The following is a 23,745-nucleotide window of genomic DNA, read 5'->3' on the forward strand; positions in this document are numbered from 1 at the left end:
GGTAATCCACATGCTCACAACTCAGTAAGTAATGTTTGTCAAATCCGTCATGCATGTAGCGTGCTCGGAACACGGAATATCATGGTGAGGGAAACTATGTAAATTAAAATACTCTTTGAAAGGACTCGCCCCAAGACAATTTTTCTGTGAATCTTCATGATTTTTGAAACTGGCGTTACGAAATTTCTGCGAAATCTGGTAAAAATTTCTAGGTATATATATGCCTTGCATGGTGGATGAAAGATCGCAATACACATACTCACATCTCAGTAATGAATGCTTGTGAAATCCTTGATGGTTGTAGAATGTTTGGAACATGGAATGTCACGCTGAGGGAAATTATGTAAATTACATTTCTTTGGGTAGAACTCGCTCCAAGAGCATTTGTCTGCGCAATCTTCCTCATTATCGAAACTGTCATTAGGAAAAATCTGTGAATTCCGAGTAAATGTTTCTTGGTGTAAATATGCCCTGTATGGTGTTGAAAGTATGTTAATCCACATGTTCTCACCTCTGTAATGCATGTTTGTCATATCCATGATGCATGTAATGTGTTCGAAACATGGAATATCACTCTGAGGAATCTATGTAAATTAAATGTCGAGTGGGTAGAACTCGCTCCAAGAGAATTTTTCTGAGATATCTACCACATTTTCGAAACTTGTTTTAGGAAAAAGCTGGGAAATCAGACAAAAATTTTCTAGTTTTATGTCTGCCATGTATGGGGATGAAAGTTCAGTAATCCACATGCTCACAACTCAGTCATGAATGATTTTTCGAATCCGTGTTGCATGTAGCGTGTTCGTAACATGGAATGTCACGGTGAAGGAAGAAATATAAATTACATGTCTATGGTTAGAACTGGCTCCAAGAGAATTTTTTGAGAAAACTGTCTGATTTTCGAATCTGGGTTTATGAACAACCTGCGAACTGAGAATAAATATATCTAGGATTAAATATGCCTTTTATGGTGAATGAAAGTTCGGTAATTCATGAAAAATTCTCACAATTCATTAAAAATGTTTGTCAAATCCGTGATGCATGAATCGTGTTCAGAACATGGAAAGTCACGGTGAGTGAAACAATCTAAATAAAAGGTCTAGTGGATACAACACACTCAAAGAGGATTTTTCTGTGCAATATGCCACATTTTCTAAACTGGACTTAAAAAAATGCTGTGAAATAAGATTAAATGTTCTCAGTGTAAATATGCCTATCATAGTAGGTGAAATTTCAGTAATCCACATGCGAACAACTCAGTAGTGAATATGTGTCGAAACTGTGATGCATGTAGCATGTACGGAACATGGAATTACACGGTGAGGGAATCTATGTCAATTACATTTCTGTTGGATAGAACTCGTTGTAAGACAGTTTTTCTGTGAAAACTGCCTGTTTTTCAAACCTGGCATTAGAAAATAGCTGGGAACTCAGAGTAAATAATTCTAAGTGTTAATATTCCTTGAATGGTGAATGAAAGCTCGGTAATCCACATGCTCACAAATCAGTAATAACTGTTTGTTGAATCCGTGATGCATGTAATGTGTTCGGAGCACAGAATGTCACGGTCAGGTAAACTATGTAAATTACATGTCTATCAGGTAGAAGTCAATAAAAGAGCATTTTTCTGCAAAATGTGACTCATTTCCGAAACTGGCTTTTGGAAAAGACTGTGAAATCAGGGTAAATGTTTCTTGGTGTTAATATGCCCTGGATGGTGTTGAAAGTTTGTTAATCCACATGTTCTCACCTCTGAAATGCATGTTTGTCGTATCCGTGGTGCATGTAACATGTTCGGATCATGAAATATCACGCTGAGGAAACTATGTATATTACATGCCGATTGGGTAGAACTGGGTCCTAGAGAATTTTTCCGTGATATCTACCACATTTCGAAACTGGTATTATGTAAAAGCTGGGAAATCAGAGAAAAATTTTCTAGGTGTAACTCTGCCATGTATGGGGATGAAAGTTCAGTAATCCACATGCTCACAACTCAGTCCTGAATGTTTTTTCGAATCCGTGTTGCATGTAGCGTGTTCGTAACATGGGATGTCACGGTGAAGGAAGAAATGTAAATTACATGTCTATTGGTTAGAACTCGCTCCAAGAGGATTTTTTTGGGAAAACTGCCTGATTTTGGAATCTGGCGTTATGAATAACCTGCGAACGGAGAATAAATATATCTAGGAGTAAATATGCCTTGTATGGTGGATGAAAGTTTGGTAATTCATGAAAAATGCTCACAACTCATTAAAAATATTTGTCAAATTCGTGATGCATGTATCGTGTTCAGATCATGGAAAGTCACGATGAGAGAAACAATTTAAATAAAAGGTCTAGTGGATACAACACACTCAAACAGGATTTTCTGTGCAATATGCCTCATTTTCTAAACTGAATTTAAGAAAATGCTGCGAAATAAGATTAAATGCTTCTCTGTGTAAATATGCCTTTCATAGTAGGTGAAAGTTCAGTAACCCAAATGCGAAAAAATCAGTAGTGAATATTCGTCGAATCCGTGATTCATGTAGCATATACGGAACATGGAATTAAACGGTGAGGGAATCTATGTCAATTACTTTTCTGTTGGATAGAACTCGATGTAAGACGGTTTTTCTGTGAAAACTGCCTGTTTTTCAAAAATGGCATTAGAAAATAGCTGGGAACTCAGAGTAAATAATTCTAAGTGTTAATATTCCTTGAATGGTGAATGAAAGCTCTGTAATCCACATGCTCACAAATCAGTAATAACTGTTTTTCGAATCCGTGATGCATGTAATGTGTTCGGAGCACAGAATGTCACGGTCAGGTAAACTATGTAAATTACATGTCTATCGGGTAGAACTCGATAATAGACCATTTTTTCTGCAAAATATGCCTCATTTCCGAAACTGGCTTTTGGAAAAGACTGTGAAATCTGGGTAAATGTTTCTTGGTGTAAATATGCCCTTTATGGTGTTGAAGTTTGTTAATCCACATGTTCTCACCTCTGTAATGCATGTTTGTCGTATCTGTGATGCATGTAACGTGTTCGGAACATGGAATATCACGCTGAGGAATCTATGTAAATTACATGCCGATTGGGTAGAACTCGCTCCAAGAGAATTTTTCTGTGATATCTACCTCATTTTCGAAACTGGTTTTAGGAAACACCTAGGATATCAGAGAAAAATTTTCTAGTTATGTATGCCATGTATTGGGATGAAAGTTCAGTAATCCACATGCTCACAACTCAGTCATGAATGTTTTTTTGAATCCGTGTTGCATGTAGCGTGTTCGTAACATGGAATGTCACGGTGGATAAAGAAATGTAAATTACATGTCTATTGGTTAGAACACGCTCCAAGAGAATTTTTTTGAGAAAACTGCCTGATTTTGGAATCTGGCGTTATGAATAACCTGCAAAACGAGAATAAATATATCTAGGAGTAAATATGCCTTGTATGGTGGATGAAAGTTCGGTAATTCATGATAAATGTTCCCAAATCATTAAATATGTTTGTCGAATCCGTGATTCATGTATCGTGTTCAGAACATGGAAAGTCACCGTGAGTAAAACAATTTAAATAAAAGGTTTAGTGGATACAACACACTCAAAGAGGATTTTTCTGTGCAATATGCCTCATTTTCTAAACTGGAGTTAAGAAAATGCTGCGAAATAAGATTAAATGCTTCTCGGTGTAAAAATGCCTTTCATAGTAGGTGAAAGTTCAGTAATCCACATGCGAACAACTCAGTAGTGAATATGTGTTGAATCCGTGATGCATGTAGCATATATGGAACATGGAATTACACGGTGAGGGAATCACTGTCAATTACATTTCTGTTGGGTAGAACTCGATGTAAGACAGTTTTTCTGTGAAAACTGCCTGTTTTTCAAACATGGCATTAGAAAAAAGCTGGGAACACAGAGTAAATAATTCTAAGTGTTAATATTCCTTGAATGGTGAATGAAAGCTCGGTAATCCACATGCTCACAAATCAGTAATAACTGTTTGTCAAAACCGTGATGCATGTAATGTGTTCGGAGCACAGAATGTCACGGTCAGGTAAACTATGTAAATTACATGTCTATCGGGTAGAACTCGATAAAAGAACATTTTTCTGCAAAATATGCCTCGATTCCGATACTGCCTTTTGGAAAAAACTGTGAAATCAGGGTAAATGATTCTTGGTGTAAATATGCCCTCTATGGTGTTGAAAGTTTGGTAATCCACATGTTCTCACCTCAGTAATGAATGTTTGTCGTATCCTTGATGCATGTAACAGGTTCGGAATGCGGAATATCACGGTGAGTAAACTAAGTAAATTACATGTCGATTGGGAAGAACTCGCTCCAAGAGAATTTTTCTGTGAAATCTACTTCAATTTCAAAACTGGTGTTAGGAAAATGCTGGGAAATAAGAGTAAAATTCCTTCGGTGTTAATATGCCCATTTTGGTGTTGAATGTTCATTAATCTTCATGCTCACAACTCAGTAATGAATGTTTTTTCGAAACCATGATGCATGTAACGTGTTCGGAACACAGAATATCATGGTGAGGAGACTATGTAAACTACAGGTCTAGTGGGTACAACACGCTCAAAGGGTATTTTACTGAGCAATCTGCCTCATTTTTAAACTCCCATTAAAAAAATGATGCAAAATCAGAGTAAATGCTGTAGGTGCACATATGCCTTAAATGGTGAATGAAATTTCTGTAATCCACATGCTCACAACTCATTAAAGTATGATTGTCGAATCCATGATGCATGTAGCATGTTCAGAACACGGAATGTCACGGTGAGTGAAACAATTTAAATAAAATGTCTAGTGGGTCAACTCACTCAAAGAGGATTGTTCTGCGCAATATGCCTCATTTTCTATACTGGAGTGAGGAAAAAGCTGCGAAAAAAGAGTAAATGCTTCTAGGTGTTAATATGCCTTGTACGGTGGATGAATGTTGGGTAATCCACATGTTCACAACTCAGTAATGAAAGTTTTTCCAATCCGTGATGAATTTAATGTGTTAGGAACACGGAATGACATGGTCAAGTAAGCTATGTAAATTACATATCTGACGGGTAGAACTCGCTAAATGACCATTTTTATGTGAAATATGCCTCATAGCAGAAACTGGCTTAAGGAAAAGCAGCGAAATCTGTGTAAATGCTTCTAGGTGACAATAGGCATTTTATGGTTGATGAAATTTTGATAATCCACAAGCTCACAACCCATTAGAGTATGTTTGTCGAATCCATGATGCATGTAGCGTGTTCGTAACACAGTATTTCCTGGTGAGGGAAACTATGTAAATTAAAATTCTATTTGGTAGAACTCACAGGAAGAGAATTTTTCTGTGATAATTTCATGATTTTTTAAACTGGTGTTAGGAAAAAGCTTAGAAATCAGTGTAAATATTTCTAGGTATGAAGAGGCCATGCATGGTGAATGAAACATCAGTAATCCACATGCTCACAACTCAGTAAGTAATGTTTGTCAAATCCGTCATGCATGTAGCGTGCTCGGAACACGGAATATCATGGTGAGGGAAACTATGTAAATTAAAATACTCTTTGAAAGGACTCGCCCCAAGACAATTTTTCTGTGAATCTTCATGATTTTTGAAACTGGCGTTACGAAATTTCTGCGAAATCTGGTAAAAATTTCTAGGTATATATATGCCTTGCATGGTGGATGAAAGATCGCAATACACATACTCACATCTCAGTAATGAATGCTTGTGAAATCCTTGATGGTTGTAGAATGTTTGGAACATGGAATGTCACGCTGAGGGAAATTATGTAAATTACACTTCTTTGGGTAGAACTCGCTCCAAGAGCATTTGTCTGCGCAATCTTCCTCATTATCGAAACTGTCATTAGGAAAAATCTGTGAATTCCGAGTAAATGTTTCTTGGTGTAAATATGCCCTGTATGGTGTTGAAAGTATGTTAATCCACATGTTCTCACCTCTGTAATGCATGTTTGTCATATCCATGATGCATGTAATGTGTTCGAAACATGGAATATCACTCTGAGGAATCTATGTAAATTAAATGTCGAGTGGGTAGAACTCGCTCCAAGAGAATTTTTCTGAGATATCTACCACATTTTCGAAACTTGTTTTAGGAAAAAGCTGGGAAATCAGACAAAAATTTTCTAGTTTTATGTCTGCCATGTATGGGGATGAAAGTTCAGTAATCCACATGCTCACAACTCAGTCATGAATGATTTTTCGAATCCGTGTTGCATGTAGCGTGTTCGTAACATGGAATGTCACGGTGAAGGAAGAAATATAAATTACATGTCTATGGTTAGAACTGGCTCCAAGAGAATTTTTTGAGAAAACTGTCTGATTTTCGAATCTGGGTTTATGAACAACCTGCGAACTGAGAATAAATATATCTAGGATTAAATATGCCTTTTATGGTGAATGAAAGTTCGGTAATTCATGAAAAATTCTCACAATTCATTAAAAATGTTTGTCAAATCCGTGATGCATGAATCGTGTTCAGAACATGGAAAGTCACGGTGAGTGAAACAATCTAAATAAAAGGTCTAGTGGATACAACACACTCAAAGAGGATTTTTCTGTGCAATATGCCACATTTTCTAAACTGGACTTAAAAAAATGCTGTGAAATAAGATTAAATGTTCTCAGTGTAAATATGCCTATCATAGTAGGTGAAATTTCAGTAATCCACATGCGAACAACTCAGTAGTGAATATGTGTCGAAACTGTGATGCATGTAGCATGTACGGAACATGGAATTACACGGTGAGGGAATCTATGTCAATTACATTTCTGTTGGATAGAACTCGTTGTAAGACAGTTTTTTCTGTGAAAACTGCCTGTTTTTCAAACCTGGCATTAGAAAATAGCTGGGAACTCAGAGTAAATAATTCTAAGTGTTAATATTCCTTGAATGGTGAATGAAAGCTCGGTAATCCACATGCTCACAAATCAGTAATAACTGTTTGTTGAATCCGTGATGCATGTAATGTGTTCGGAGCACAGAATGTCACGGTCAGGTAAACTATGTAAATTACATGTCTATCAGGTAGAAGTCAATAAAAGAGCATTTTTCTGCAAAATGTGACTCATTTCCGAAACTGGCTTTTGGAAAAGACTGTGAAATCAGGGTAAATGTTTCTTGGTGTTAATATGCCCTGGATGGTGTTGAAAGTTTGTTAATCCACATGTTCTCACCTCTGAAATGCATGTTTGTCGTATCCGTGGTGCATGTAACATGTTCGGATCATGAAATATCACGCTGAGGAAACTATGTAAATTACATGCCGATTGGGTAGAACTGGGTCCTAGAGAATTTTTCCGTGATATCTACCATATTTCGAAACTGGTATTATGAAAAAGCTGGGAAATCAGAGAAAAATTTTCTAGGTGTAACTCTGCCATGTATGGGGATGAAAGTTCAGTAATCCACATGCTCACAACTCAGTCCTGAATGTTTTTTCGAATCCGTGTTGCATGTAGCGTGTTCGTAACATGGGATGTCACGGTGAAGGAAGAAATGTAAATTACATGTCTATTGGTTAGAACTCGCTCCAAGAGGATTTTTTTTGGGAAAACTGCCTGATTTTGGAATCTGGCGTTATGAATAACCTGCGAACGGAGAATAAATATATCTAGGAGTAAATATGCCTTGTATGGTGGATGAAAGTTTGGTAATTCATGAAAAATGCTCACAACTCATTAAAAATATTTGTCAAATTCGTGATGCATGTATCGTGTTTCAGATCATGGAAAGTCACGATGAGAGAAACAATTTAAATAAAAGGTCTAGTGGATACAAACACACTCAAACAGGATTTTCTGTGCAATATGCCTCATTTTCTAAACTGAATTTAAGAAAATGCTGCGAAATAAGATTAAATGCTTCTCTGTGTAAATATGCCTTTCATAGAAGGTGAAAGTTCAGTAACCCAAATGCGAAAAAATCAGTAGTGAATATTCGTCGAATCCGTGATTCATGTAGCATATACGGAACATGGAATTAAACGGTGAGGGAATCTATGTCAATTACATTTCTGTTGGATAGAACTCGATGTAAGACGGTTTTTCTGTGAAAACTGCCTGTTTTTCAAAAATGGCATTAGAAAATAGCTGGGAACTCAGAGTAAATAATTCTAAGTGTTAATATTCCTTGAATGGTGAATGAAAGCTCTGTAATCCACATGCTCACAAATCAGTAATAACTGTTTTTTCGAATCCGTGATGCATGTAATGTGTTTCGGAGCACAGAATGTCACGGTCAGGTAAACTATGTAAATTACATGTCTATCGGGTAGAACTCGATAATAGACCATTTTTTCTGCAAAATATGCCTCATTTCCGAAACTGGCTTTTGGAAAAGACTGTGAAATCTGGGTAAATGTTTCTTGGTGTAAATATGCCCTTTATGGTGTTGAAGTTTGTTAATCCACATGTTCTCACCTCTGTAATGCATGTTTGTCGTATCTGTGATGCATGTAACGTGTTCGGAACATGGAATATCACGCTGAGGAATCTATGTAAATTACATGCCGATTGGGTAGAACTCGCTCCAAGAGAATTTTTCTGTGATATCAACCTCATTTTCGAAACTGGTTTTAGGAAACACCTAGGATATCAGAGAAAAATTTTCTAGTTATGTATGCCATGTATTGGGATGAAAGTTCAGTAATCCACATGCTCACAACTCAGTCATGAATGTTTTTTTGAATCCGTGTTGCATGTAGCGTGTTCGTAACATGGAATGTCACGGTGGATAAAGAAATGTAAATTACATGTCTATTGGTTAGAAACACGCTCCAAGAGAATTTTTTTGAGAAAACTGCCTGATTTTGGAATCTGGCGTTATGAATAACCTGCAAAACGAGAATAAATATATCTAGGAGTAAATATGCCTTGTATGGTGGATGAAAGTTCGGTAATTCATGATAAATGCTCACAAATCATTAAAGATGTTTGTCGAATCCGTGATTCATGTATCGTGTTCAGAACATGGAAAGTCATGGAGAGTGAAACAATTTAAATAAAAGGTTTAGTGGATACAACACACTCAAAGAGGATTTTTCTGTGCAATATGCCTCATTTTCTAAACTGGAGTTAAGAAAATGCTGCGAAATAAGATTAAATGCTTCTCGGTGTAAAAATGCCTTTCATAGTAGGTGAAAGTTCAGTAATCCACATGCGAACAACTCAGTAGTGAATATGTGTTGAATCCGTGATGCATGTAGCATATATGGAACATGGAATTACAACGGTGAGGGAATCACTGTCAATTACATTTCTGTTGGGTAGAACTCGATGTAAGACAGTTTTTCTGTGAAAACTGCCTGTTTTTCAAACATGGCATTAGAAAAAAGCTGGGAACACAGAGTAAATAATTCTAAGTGTTAATATTCCTTGAATGGTGAATGAAAGCTCGGTAATCCACATGCTCACAAATCAGTAATAACTGTTTGTCAAAACCGTGATGCATGTAATGTGTTCGGAGCACAGAATGTCACGGTCAGGTAAACTATGTAAATTACATGTCTATCGGGTAGAACTCGATAAAAGAACATTTTTTCTGCAAAATATGCCTCGATTCCGATACTGCCTTTTGGAAAAAACTGTGAAATCAGGGTAAATGATTCTTGGTGTAAATATGCCCTCTATGGTGTTTGAAAGTTTGGTAATCCACATGTTCTCACCTCAGTAATGAATGTTTGTCGTATCCTTGATGCATGTAACAGGTTCGGAATGCGGAATATCACGGTGAGTAAACTAAGTAAATTACATGTCGATTGGGAAGAACTCGCTCCAAGAGAATTTTTCTGTGAAATCTACTTCAATTTCAAAACTGGTGTTAGGAAAATGCTGGGAAATAAGAGTAAAATTCCTTCGGTGTTAATATGCCCATTTTGGTGTTGAATGTTCATTAATCTTCATGCTCACAACTCAGTAATGAATGTTTTTTCGAAACCATGATGCATGTAACGTGTTCGAACACAGAATATCATGGTGAGGAGACTATGTAAACTACAGGTCTAGTGGGTACAACACGCTCAAAGGGTATTTTTACTGAGCAATCTGCCTCATTTTTAAACTCCCGTTAAAAAATGATGCAAAATCAGAGTAAATGCTGTAGGTGCACATATGCCTTAAATGGTGAATGAAATTTCTGTAATCCACATGCTCACAACTCATTAAAGTATGATTGTCGAATCCATGATGCATGTAGCATGTTCAGAACACGGAATGTCACGGTGAGTGAAACAATTTAAATAAAATGTCTAGTGGGTCAACTCACTCAAAGAGGATTGTTCTGCGCAATATGCCTCATTTTCTATACTGGAGTGAGGAAAAAAGCTGCGAAAAAAGAGTAAATGCTTCTAGGTGTTAATATGCCTTGTACGGTGGATGAATGTTGGGTAATCCACATGTTCACAACTCAGTAATGAAAGTTTTTCCAATCCGTGATGAATTTAATGTGTTAGGACACGGAATGACATGGTCAAGTAAGCTATGTAAATTACATATCTGACGGGTAGAACTCGCTAAATGACCATTTTTATGTGAAATATGCCTCATAGCAGAAACTGGCTTAAGAAAAGCAGCGAAATCTGTGTAAATGCTTCTAGGTGACAATAGGCATTTTATGGTTGATGAAATTTTGATAATCCACAAGCTCACAACCCATTAGAGTATGTTTGTCGAATCCATGATGCATGTAGCGTGTTCGTAACACAGTATTTCCTGGTGAGGGAAACTATGTAAATTAAAATTCTATTTGGTAGAACTCACAGGAAGAGAATTTTTCTGTGATAATTTCATGATTTTTTAAACTGGTGTTAGGAAAAAGCTTAGAAATCAGTGTAAATATTTCTAGGTATGAAGAGGCCATGCATGGTGAATGAAACATCGGTAATCCACACGCAGCGCTCGACTGTTTTGTCAAATCCGTCATGCATGTAGCGTGCTCGGAACACGGAATATCATGGTGAGGGAAACTATGTAAATTAAAATACTCTTTGAAAGGACTCGCCCCAAGACAATTTTTCTGTGAATCTTCATGATTTTTGAAACTGGCGTTACGAAATTTCTGCGAAATCTGGTAAAAATTTCTAGGTATATATATGCCTTGCATGGTGGATGAAAGATCGCAATACACATACTCACATCTCAGTAATGAATGCTTGTGAAATCCTTGATGGTTGTAGAATGTTTGGAACATGGAATGTCACGCTGAGGGAAATTATGTAAATTACATTTCTTTGGGTAGAACTCGCCCCAAGAGCATTTGTCTGCGCAATCTTCCTCATTATCGAAACTGTCATTAGGAAAAATCTGTGAATTCCGAGTAAATGTTTCTTGCTGTAAATATGCCCTGTATGGTGTTGAAAGTATGTTAATCCACATGTTCTCACCTCTGTAATGCATGTTTGTCATATCCATGATGCATGTAATGTGTTCGAAACATGGAATATCACTCTGAGGAATCTATGTAAATTAAATGTCGAGTGGGTAGAACTCGCTCCAAGAGAATTTTTCTGAGATATCTACCACATTTTCGAAACTTGTTTTAGGAAAAAGCTGGGAAATCAGACAAAAATTTTCTAGTTTTATGTCTGCCATGTATGGGGATGAAAGTTCAGTAATCCACATGCTCACAACTCAGTCATGAATGATTTTTCGAATCCGTGTTGCATGTAGCGTGTTCGTAACATGGAATGTCACGGTGAAGGAAGAAATATAAATTACATGTCTATGGTTAGAACTGGCTCCAAGAGAATTTTTTGAGAAAACTGTCTGATTTTCGAATCTGGGTTTATGAACAACCTGCGAACTGAGAATAAATATATCTAGGATTAAATATGCCTTTTATGGTGAATGAAAGTTCGGTAATTCATGAAAAATTCTCACAATTCATTAAAAATGTTTGTCAAATCCGTGATGCATGAATCGTGTTCAGAACATGGAAAGTCACGGTGAGTGAAACAATCTAAATAAAAGGTCTAGTGGATACAACACACTCAAAGAGGATTTTTCTGTGCAATATGCCACATTTTCTAAACTGGACTTAAAAAAATGCTGTGAAATAAGATTAAATGTTCTCAGTGTAAATATGCCTATCATAGTAGGTGAAATTTCAGTAATCCACATGCGAACAACTCAGTAGTGAATATGTGTCGAAACTGTGATGCATGTAGCATGTACGGAACATGGAATTACACGGTGAGGGAATCTATGTCAATTACATTTCTGTTGGATAGAACTCGTTGTAAGACAGTTTTTCTGTGAAAACTGAATGTTTTTCAAACCTGGCATTAGAAAATAGCTGGGAACTCAGAGTAAATAATTCTAAGTGTTAATATTCCTTGAATGGTGAATGAAAGCTCGGTAATCCACATGCTAACAAATCAGTAATAACTGTTTTTCGAATCCGTGATGCATGTAATGTGTTCGGAGCACAGAATGTCACGGTCAGGTAAACTATGTAAATTACATGTCTATCGGGTAGAACTCGATAATAGACCATTTTTTCTGCAAAATATGCCTCATTTCCGAAACTGGCTTTTGGAAAAGACTGTGAAATCTGGGTAAATGTTTCTTGGTATAAATATGCCCTTTATGGTGTTGAAGTTTGTTAATCCACATGTTCTCACCTCTGTAATGCATGTTTGTCGTATCTGTGATGCATGTAACGTGTTCGGAACATGGAATATCACGCTGAGGAATCTATGTAAATTACAGGCCGATTGGGTAGAACTCGCTCCAAGAGAATTTTTCTGTGATATCTACCTCATTTTCGAAACTGGTTTTAGGAAACACCTAGGATATCAGAGAAAAATTTTCTAGTTATGTATGCCATGTATTGGGATGAAAGTTCAGTAATCCACATGCTCACAACTCAGTCATGAATGTTTTTTTGAATCCGTGTTGCATGTAGCGTGTTCGTAACATGGAATGTCACGGTGGATAAAGAAATGTAAATTACATGTCTATTGGTTAGAACTCGCTCCAAGAGAATTTTTTTGAGAAAACTGCCTGATTTTGGAATCTGGCGTTATGAATAACCTGCAAAACGAGAATAAATATATCTAGGAGTAAATATGCCTTGTATGGTGGATGAAAGTTCGGTAATTCATGATAAATGCTCACAAATCATTAAAGATGTTTGTCGAATCCGTGATTCATGTATCGTGTTCAGAACATGGAAAGTCACCGTGAGTGAAACAATTTAAATAAAAGGTCTAGTGGATACAACACACTCAAAGTGGATTTTTCTGTGCAATATGCCTCATTTTCTAAACTGGAGTTAAGAAAATGCTGCGAAATAAGATTAAATGCTTCTCGGTGTAAAAATGCCTTTCATAGTAGGTGAAAGTTCAGTAATCCACATGCGAACAACTCAGTAGTGAATATGTGTTGAATCCGTGATGCATGTAGCATATATGGAACATGGAATTACACGGTGAGGGAATCACTGTCAATTACATTTCTGTTGGGTAGAACTCGATGTAAGACAGTTTTTCTGTGAAAACTGCCTGTTTTTCAAACATGGCATTAGAAAAAAGCTGGGAACACAGAGTAAATAATTCTAAGTGTTAATATTCCTTGAATGGTGAATGAAAGCTCGGTAATCCACATGCTCACAAATCAGTAATAACTGTTTGTCAAAACCGTGATGCATGTAATGTGTTCGGAGCACAGAATGTCACGGTCAGGTAAACTATGTAAATTACATGTCTATCGGGTAGAACTCGATAAAAGAACATTTTTCTGCAAAATATGCCTCGATTCCGATACTGCCTTTTGGAAAAAACTGTGAAATCAGGGTAAATGATTCTTGGTGTAAATATGCCCTCTATGGTGTTGAAAGTTTGGTAATCCACATGTTCTCACCTCAGTAATGAATGTTTGTCGTATCCTTGATGCATGTAACAGGTTCGGAATGCGGAATATCACGGTGAGTAAACTAAGTAAATTACATGTCGATTGGGAAGAACTCGCTCCAAGAGAATTTTTCTGTGAAATCTACTTCAATTTCAAAACTGGTGTTAGGAAAATGCTGGGAAATAAGAGTAAAATTCCTTCGGTGTTAATATGCCCATTTTGGTGTTGAATGTTCATTAATCTTCATGCTCACAACTCAGTAATGAATGTTTTTTCGAAACCATGATGCATGTAACGTGTTCGGAACACAGAATATCATGGTGAGGAGACTATGTAAACTACAGGTCTAGTGGGTACAACACGCTCAAAGGGTATTTTACTGAGCAATCTGCCTCATTTTTAAACTCCCGTTAAAAAAATGATGCAAAATCAGAGTAAATGCTGTAGGTGCACATATGCCTTAAATGGTGAATGAAATTTCTGTAATCCACATGCTCACAACTCATTAAAGTATGATTGTCGAATCCATGATGCATGTAGCATGTTCAGAACACGGAATGTCACGGTGAGTGAAACAATTTAAATAAAATGTCTAGTGGGTCAACTCACTCAAAGAGGATTGTTCTGCGCAATATGCCTCATTTTCTATACTGGAGTGAGGAAAAAGCTGCGAAAAAAGAGTAAATGCTTCTAGGTGTTAATATGCCTTGTACGGTGGATGAATGTTGGGTAATCCACATGTTCACAACTCAGTAATGAAAGTTTTTCCAATCCGTGATGAATTTAATGTGTTAGGAACACGGAATGACATGGTCAAGTAAGCTATGTAAATTACATATCTGACGGGTAGAACTCGCTAAATGACCATTTTTATGTGAAATATGCCTCATAGCAGAAACTGGCTTAAGGAAAAGCAGCGAAATCTGTGTAAATGCTTCTAGGTGACAATAGGCATTTTATGGTTGATGAAATTTTGATAATCCACAAGCTCACAACCCATTAGAGTATGTTTGTCGAATCCATGATGCATGTAGCGTGTTCGTAACACAGTATTTCCTGGTGAGGGAAACTATGTAAATTAAAATTCTATTTGGTAGAACTCACAGGAAGAGAATTTTTCTGTGATAATTTCATGATTTTTAAAACTGGTGTTAGGAAAAAGCTTAGAAATCAGTGTAAATATTTCTAGGTATGAAGAGGCCATGCATGGTGAATGAAACATCGGTAATCCACATGCTCACAACTCAGTAAGTAATGTTTGTCAAATCCGTCATGCATGTAGCGTGCTCGGAACACGGAATATCATGGTGAGGGAAACTATGTAAATTAAAATACTCTTTGAAAGGACTCGCCCCAAGACAATTTTTCTGTGAATCTTCATGATTTTTGAAACTGGCGTTACGAAATTTCTGCGAAATCTGGTAAAAATTTCTAGGTATATATATGCCTTGCATGGTGGATGAAAGATCGCAATACACATACTCACATCTCAGTAATGAATGCTTGTGAAATCCTTGATGGTTGTAGAATGTTTGGAACATGGAATGTCACGCTGAGGGAAATTATGTAAATTACATTTCTTTGGGTAGAACTCGCTCCAAGAGCATTTGTCTGCGCAATCTTCCTCATTATCGAAACTGTCATTAGGAAAAATCTGTGAATTCCGAGTAAATGTTTCTTGGTGTAAATATGCCCTGTATGGTGTTGAAAGTATGTTAATCCACATGTTCTCACCTCTGTAATGCATGTTTGTCATATCCATGATGCATGTAATGTGTTCGAAACATGGAATATCACTCTGAGGAATCTATGTAAATTAAATGTCGAGTGGGTAGAACTCGCTCCAAGAGAATTTTTCTGAGATATCTACCACATTTTCGAAACTTGTTTTAGGAAAAAGCTGGGAAATCAGACAAAAATTTTCTAGTTTTATGTCTGCCATGTATGGGGATGAAAGTTCAGTAATCCACATGCTCACAACTCAGTCATGAATGATTTTTCGAATCCGTGTTGCATGTAGCGTGTTCGTAACATGGAATGTCACGGTGAAGGAAGAAATATAAATTACATGTCTATGGTTAGAACTGGCTCCAAGAGAATTTTTTGAGAAAACTGTCTGATTTTCGAATCTGGGTTTATGAACAACCTGCGAACTGAGAATAAATATATCTAGGATTAAATATGCCTTTTATGGTGAATGAAAGTTCGGTAATTCATGAAAAATTCTCACAATTCATTAAAAATGTTTGTCAAATCCGTGATGCATGAATCGTGTTCAGAACATGGAAAGTCACGGTGAGTGAAACAATCTAAATAAAAGGTCTAGTGGATACAACACACTCAAAGAGGATTTTTCTGTGCAATATGCCACATTTTCTAAACTGGACTTAAAAAAATGCTGTGAAATAAGATTAAATGTTCTCAGTGTAAATATGCCTATCATAGTAGGTGAAATTTCAGTAATCCACATGCGAACAACTCAGTAGTGAATATGTGTCGAAACTGTGATGCATGTAGCATGTACGGAACATGGAATTACACGGTGAGGGAATCTATGTCAATTACATTTCTGTTGGATAGAACTCGTTGTAAGACAGTTTTTCTGTGAAAACTGCCTGTTTTTCAAACCTGGCATTAGAAAATAGCTGGGAACTCAGAGTAAATAATTCTAAGTGTTAATATTCCTTGAATGGTGAATGAAAGCTCGGTAATCCACATGCTCACAAATCAGTAATAACTGTTTGTTGAATCCGTGATGCATGTAATGTGTTCGGAGCACAGAATGTCACGGTCAGGTAAACTATGTAAATTACATGTCTATCAGGTAGAAGTCAATAAAAGAGCATTTTTCTGCAAAATGTGACTCATTTCCGAAACTGGCTTTTGGAAAAGACTGTGAAATCAGGGTAAATGTTTCTTGGTGTTAATATGCCCTGGATGGTGTTGAAAGTTTGTTAATCCACATGTTCTCACCTCTGAAATGCATGTTTGTCGTATCCGTGGTGCATGTAACATGTTCGGATCATGAAATATCACGCTGAGGAAACTATGTAAATTACATGCCGATTGGGTAGAACTGGGTCCTAGAGAATTTTTCCGTGATATCTACCACATTTCGAAACTGGTATTATGAAAAAGCTGGGAAATCAGAGAAAAATTTTCTAGGTGTAACTCTGCCATGTATGGGGATGAAAGTTCAGTAATCCACATGCTCACAACTCAGTCCTGAATGTTTTTTCGAATCCGTGTTGCATGTAGCGTGTTCGTAACATGGGATGTCACGGTGAAGGAAGAAATGTAAATTACATGTCTATTGGTTAGAACTCGCTCCAAGAGGATTTTTTTGGGAAAACTGCCTGATTTTGGAATCTGGCGTTATGAATAACCTGCGAACGGAGAATAAATATATCTAGGAGTAAATATGCCTTGTATGGTGGATGAAAGTTTGGTAATTCATGAAAAATGCTCACAACTCATTAAAAATATTTGTCAAATTCGTGATGCATGTATCGTGTTCAGATCATGGAAAGTCACGATGAGAGAAACAATTTAAATAAAAGGTCTAGTGGATACAACACACTCAAACAGGATTTTCTGTGCAATATGCCTCATTTTCTAAACTGAATTTAAGAAAATGCTGCGAAATAAGATTAAATGCTTCTCTGTGTAAATATGCCTTTCATAGTAGGTGAAAGTTCAGTAACCCAAATGCGAAAAAATCAGTAGTGAATATTCGTCGAATCCGTGATTCATGTAGCATATACGGAACATGGAATTAAACGGTGAGGGAATCTATGTCAATTACATTTCTGTTGGATAGAACTCGATGTAAGACGGTTTTTCTGTGAAAACTGCCTGTTTTTCAAAAATGGCATTAGAAAATAGCTGGGAACTCAGAGTAAATAATTCTAAGTGTTAATATTCCTTGAATGGTGAATGAAAGCTCTGTAATCCACATGCTCACAAATCAGTAATAACTGTTTTTCGAATCCGTGATGCATGTAATGTGTTCGGAGCACAGAATGTCACGGTCAGGTAAACTATGTAAATTACATGTCTATCGGGTAGAACTCGATAATAGACCATTTTTTCTGCAAAATATGCCTCATTTCCGAAACTGGCTTTTGGAAAAGACTGTGAAATCTGGGTAAATGTTTCTTGGTGTAAATATGCCCTTTATGGTGTTGAAGTTTGTTAATCCACATGTTCTCACCTCTGTAATGCATGTTTGTCGTATCTGTGATGCATGTAACGTGTTCGGAACATGGAATATCACGCTGAGGAATCTATGTAAATTACATGCCGATTGGGTAGAACTCGCTCCAAGAGAATTTTTCTGTGATATCTACCTCATTTTCGAAACTGGTTTTAGGAAACACCTAGGATATCAGAGAAAAATTTTCTAGTTATGTATGCCATGTATTGGGATGAAAGTTCAGTAATCCACATGCTCACAACTCAGTCATGAATGTTTTTTTGAATCCGTGTTGCATGTAGCGTGTTCGTAACATGGAATGTCACGGTGGATAAAGAAATGTAAATTACATGTCTATTGGTTAGAACACGCTCCAAGAGAATTTTTTTGAGAAAACTGCCTGATTTTGGAATCTGGCGTTATGAATAACCTGCAAAACGAGAATAAATATATCTAGGAGTAAATATGCCTTGTATGGTGGATGAAAGTTCGGTAATTCATGATAAATGTTCCCAAATCATTAAATATGTTTGTCGAATCCGTGATTCATGTATCGTGTTCAGAACATGGAAAGTCACCGTGAGTGAAACAATTTAAATAAAAGGTTTAGTGGATACAACACACTCAAAGAGGATTTTTCTGTGCAATATGCCTCATTTTCTAAACTGGAGTTAAGAAAATGCTGCGAAATAAGATTAAATGCTTCTCGGTGTAAAAATGCCTTTCATAGTAGGTGAAAGTTCAGTAATCCACATGCGAACAACTCAGTAGTGAATATGTGTTGAATCCGTGATGCATGTAGCATATATGGAACATGGAATTACATGGTGAGGGAATCACTGTCAATTACATTTCTGTTGGGTAGAACTCGATGTAAGACAGTTTTTCTGTGAAAACTGCCTGTTTTTCAAACATGGCATTAGAAAAAAGCTGGGAACACAGAGTAAATAATTCTAAGTGTTAATATTCCTTGAATGGTGAATGAAAGCTCGGTAATCCACATGCTCACAAATCAGTAATAACTGTTTGTCAAAACCGTGATGCATGTAATGTGTTCGGAGCACAGAATGTCACGGTCAGGTAAACTATGTAAATTACATGTCTATCGGGTAGAACTCGATAAAAGAACATTTTTCTGCAAAATATGCCTCGATTCCGATACTGCCTTTTGGAAAAAACTGTGAAATCAGGGTAAATGATTCTTGGTGTAAATATGCCCTCTATGGTGTTGAAAGTTTGGTAATCCACATGTTCTCACCTCAGTAATGAATGTTTGTCGTATCCTTGATGCATGTAACAGGTTCGGAATGCGGAATATCACGGTGAGTAAACTAAGTAAATTACATGTCGATTGGGAAGAACTCGCTCCAAGAGAATTTTTCTGTGAAATCTACTTCAATTTCAAAACTGGTGTTAGGAAAATGCTGGGAAATAAGAGTAAAATTCCTTCGGTGTTAATATGCCCATTTTGGTGTTGAATGTTCATTAATCTTCATGCTCACAACTCAGTAATGAATGTTTTTTCGAAACCATGATGCATGTAACGTGTTCGGAACACAGAATATCATGGTGAGGAGACTATGTAAACTACAGGTCTAGTGGGTACAACACGCTCAAAGGGTATTTTACTGAGCAATCTGCCTCATTTTTAAACTCCCGTTAAAAAAATGATGCAAAATCAGAGTAAATGCTGTAGGTGCACATATGCCTTAAATGGTGAATGAAATTTCTGTAATCCACATGCTCACAACTCATTAAAGTATGATTGTCGAATCCATGATGCATGTAGCATGTTCAGAACACGGAATGTCACGGTGAGTGAAACAATTTAAATAAAATGTCTAGTGGGTCAACTCACTCAAAGAGGATTGTTCTGCGCAATATGCCTCATTTTCTATACTGGAGTGAGGAAAAAGCTGCGAAAAAAGAGTAAATGCTTCTAGGTGTTAATATGCCTTGTACGGTGGATGAATGTTGGGTAATCCACATGTTCACAACTCAGTAATGAAAGTTTTTCCAATCCGTGATGAATTTAATGTGTTAGGAACACGGAATGACATGGTCAAGTAAGCTATGTAAATTACATATCTGACGGGTAGAACTCGCTAAATGACCATTTTTATGTGAAATATGCCTCATAGCAGAAACTGGCTTAAGGAAAAGCAGCGAAATCTGTGTAAATGCTTCTAGGTGACAATAGGCATTTTATGGTTGATGAAATTTTGATAATCCACAAGCTCACAACCCATTAGAGTATGTTTGTCGAATCCATGATGCATGTAGCGTGTTCGTAACACAGTATTTCCTGGTGAGGGAAACTATGTAAATTAAAATTCTATTTGGTAGAACTCACAGGAAGAGAATTTTTCTGTGATAATTTCATGATTTTTTAAACTGGTGTTAGGAAAAAGCTTAGAAATCAGTGTAAATATTTCTAGGTATGAAGAGGCCATGCATGGTGAATGAAACATCAGTAATCCACATGCTCACAACTCAGTAAGTAATGTTTGTCAAATCCGTCATGCATGTAGCGTGCTCGGAACACGGAATATCATGGTGAGGGAAACTATGTAAATTAAAATACTCTTTGAAAGGACTCCCCCCAAGACAATTTTTCTGTGAATCTTCATGATTTTTGAAACTGGCGTTACGAAATTTCTGCGAAATCTGGTAAAAATTTCTAGGTATATATATGCCTTGCATGGTGGATGAAAGATCGCAATACACATACTCACATCTCAGTAATGAATGCTTGTGAAATCCTTGATGGTTGTAGAATGTTTGGAACATGGAATGTCACGCTGAGGGAAATTATGTAAATTACACTTCTTTGGGTAGAACTCGCTCCAAGAGCATTTGTCTGCGCAATCTTCCTCATTATCGAAACTGTCATTAGGAAAAATCTGTGAATTCCGAGTAAATGTTTCTTGGTGTAAATATGCCCTGTATGGTGTTGAAAGTATGTTAATCCACATGTTCTCACCTCTGTAATGCATGTTTGTCATATCCATGATGCATGTAATGTGTTCGAAACATGGAATATCACTCTGAGGAATCTATGTAAATTAAATGTCGAGTGGGTAGAACTCGCTCCAAGAGAATTTTTCTGAGATATCTACCACATTTTCGAAACTTGTTTTAGGAAAAAGCTGGGAAATCAGACAAAAATTTTCTAGTTTTATGTCTGCCATGTATGGGGATGAAAGTTCAGTAATCCACATGCTCACAACTCAGTCATGAATGATTTTTCGAATCCGTGTTGCATGTAGCGTGTTCGTAACATGGAATGTCACGGTGAAGGAAGAAATATAAATTACATGTCTATGGTTAGAACTGGCTCCAAGAGAATTTTTTGAGAAAACTGTCTGATTTTCGAATCTGGGTTTATGAACAACCTGCGAACTGAGAATAAATATATCTAGGATTAAATATGCCTTTTATGGTGAATGAAAGTTCGGTAATTCATGAAAAATTCTCACAATTCATTAAAAATGTTTGTCAAATCCGTGATGCATGAATCGTGTTCAGAACATGGAAAGTCACGGTGAGTGAAACAATCTAAATAAAAGGTCTAGTGGATACAACACACTCAAAGAGGATTTTTCTGTGCAATATGCCACATTTTCTAAACTGGACTTAAAAAAATGCTGTGAAATAAGATTAAATGTTCTCAGTGTAAATATGCATATCATAGTAGGTGAAATTTCAGTAATCCACATGCGAACAACTCAGTAGTGAATATGTGTCGAAACTGTGATGCATGTAGCATGTACGGAACATGGAATTACACGGTGAGGGAATCTATGTCAATTACATTTCTGTTGGATAGAACTCGTTGTAAGACAGTTTTTCTGTGAAAACTGCCTGTTTTTCAAACCTGGCATTAGAAAATAGCTGGGAACTCAGAGTAAATAATTCTAAGTGTTAATATTCCTTGAATGGTGAATGAAAGCTCGGTAATCCACATGCTCACAAATCAGTAATAACTGTTTGTTGAATCCGTGATGCATGTAATGTGTTCGGAGCACAGAATGTCACGGTCAGGTAAACTATGTAAATTACATGTCTATCAGGTAGAAGTCAATAAAAGAGCATTTTTCTGCAAATTGTGACTCATTTCCGAAACTGGCTTTTGGAAAAGACTGTGAAATCAGGGTAAATGTTTCTTGGTGTTAATATGCCCTGGATGGTGTTGAAAGTTTGTTAATCCACATGTTCTCACCTCTGAAATGCATGTTTGTCGTATCCGTGGTGCATGTAACATGTTCGGATCATGAAATATCACGCTGAGGAAACTATGTAAATTACATGCCGATTGGGTAGAACTGGGTCCTAGAGAATTTTTCCGTGATATCTACCACATTTCGAAACTGGTATTATGAAAAAGCTGGGAAATCAGAGAAAAATTTTCTAGGTGTAACTCTGCCATGTATGGGGATGAAAGTTCAGTAATCCACATGCTCACAACTCAGTCCTGAATGTTTTTTCGAATCCGTGTTGCATGTAGCGTGTTCGTAACATGGGATGTCACGGTGAAGGAAGAAATGTAAATTACATGTCTATTGGTTAGAACTCGCTCCAAGAGGATTTTTTTGGGAAAACTGCCTGATTTTGGAATCTGGCGTTATGAATAACCTGCGAACGGAGAATAAATATATCTAGGAGTAAATATGCCTTGTATGGTGGATGAAAGTTTGGTAATTCATGAAAAATGCTCACAACTCATTAAAAATATTTGTCAAATTCGTGATGCATGTATCGTGTTCAGATCATGGAAAGTCACGATGAGAGAAACAATTTAAATAAAAGGTCTAGTGGATACAACACACTCAAACAGGATTTTCTGTGCAATATGCCTCATTTTCTAAACTGAATTTAAGAAAATGCTGCGAAATAAGATTAAATGCTTCTCTGTGTAAATATGCCTTTCATAGTAGGTGAAAGTTCAGTAACCCAAATGCGAAAAAATCAGTAGTGAATATTCGTCGAATCCGTGATTCATGTAGCATATACGGAACATGGAATTAAACGGTGAGGGAATCTATGTCAATTACTTTTCTGTTGGTTAGAACTCGATGTAAGACGGTTTTTCTGTGAAAACTGCCTGTTTTTCAAAAATGGCATTAGAAAATATCTGGGAACTCAGAGTAAATAATTCTAAGTGTTAATATTCCTTGAATGGTGAATGAAAGCTCTGTAATCCACATGCTCACAAATCAGTAATAACTGTTTTTCGAATCCGTGATGCATGTAATGTGTTCGGAGCACAGAATGTCACGGTCAGGTAAACTATGTAAATTACATGTCTATCGGGTAGAACTCGATAATAGACCATTTTTTCTGCAAAATATGCCTCATTTCCGAAACTGGCTTTTGGAAAAGACTGTGAAATCTGGGTAAATGTTTCTTGGTGTAAATATGCCCTTTATGGTGTTGAAGTTTGTTAATCCACATGTTCTCACCTCTGTAATGCATGTTTGTCGTATCTGTGATGCATGTAACGTGTTCGGAACATGGAATATCACGCTGAGGAATCTATGTATATTACATGCCGATTGGGTAGAACTCGCTCCAAGAGAATTTTTCTGTGATATCTACCTCATTTTCGAAACTGGTTTTAGGAAACACCTAGGATATCAGAGAAAAATTTTCTAGTTATGTATGCCATGTATTGGGATGA

Source organism: Camelus dromedarius, unplaced genomic scaffold, assembly GCF_036321535.1.
Source record: "Camelus dromedarius isolate mCamDro1 unplaced genomic scaffold, mCamDro1.pat HAP1_SCAFFOLD_163, whole genome shotgun sequence".
In the NCBI taxonomy this organism is placed as follows: Eukaryota; Metazoa; Chordata; class Mammalia; order Artiodactyla; family Camelidae; genus Camelus; species Camelus dromedarius.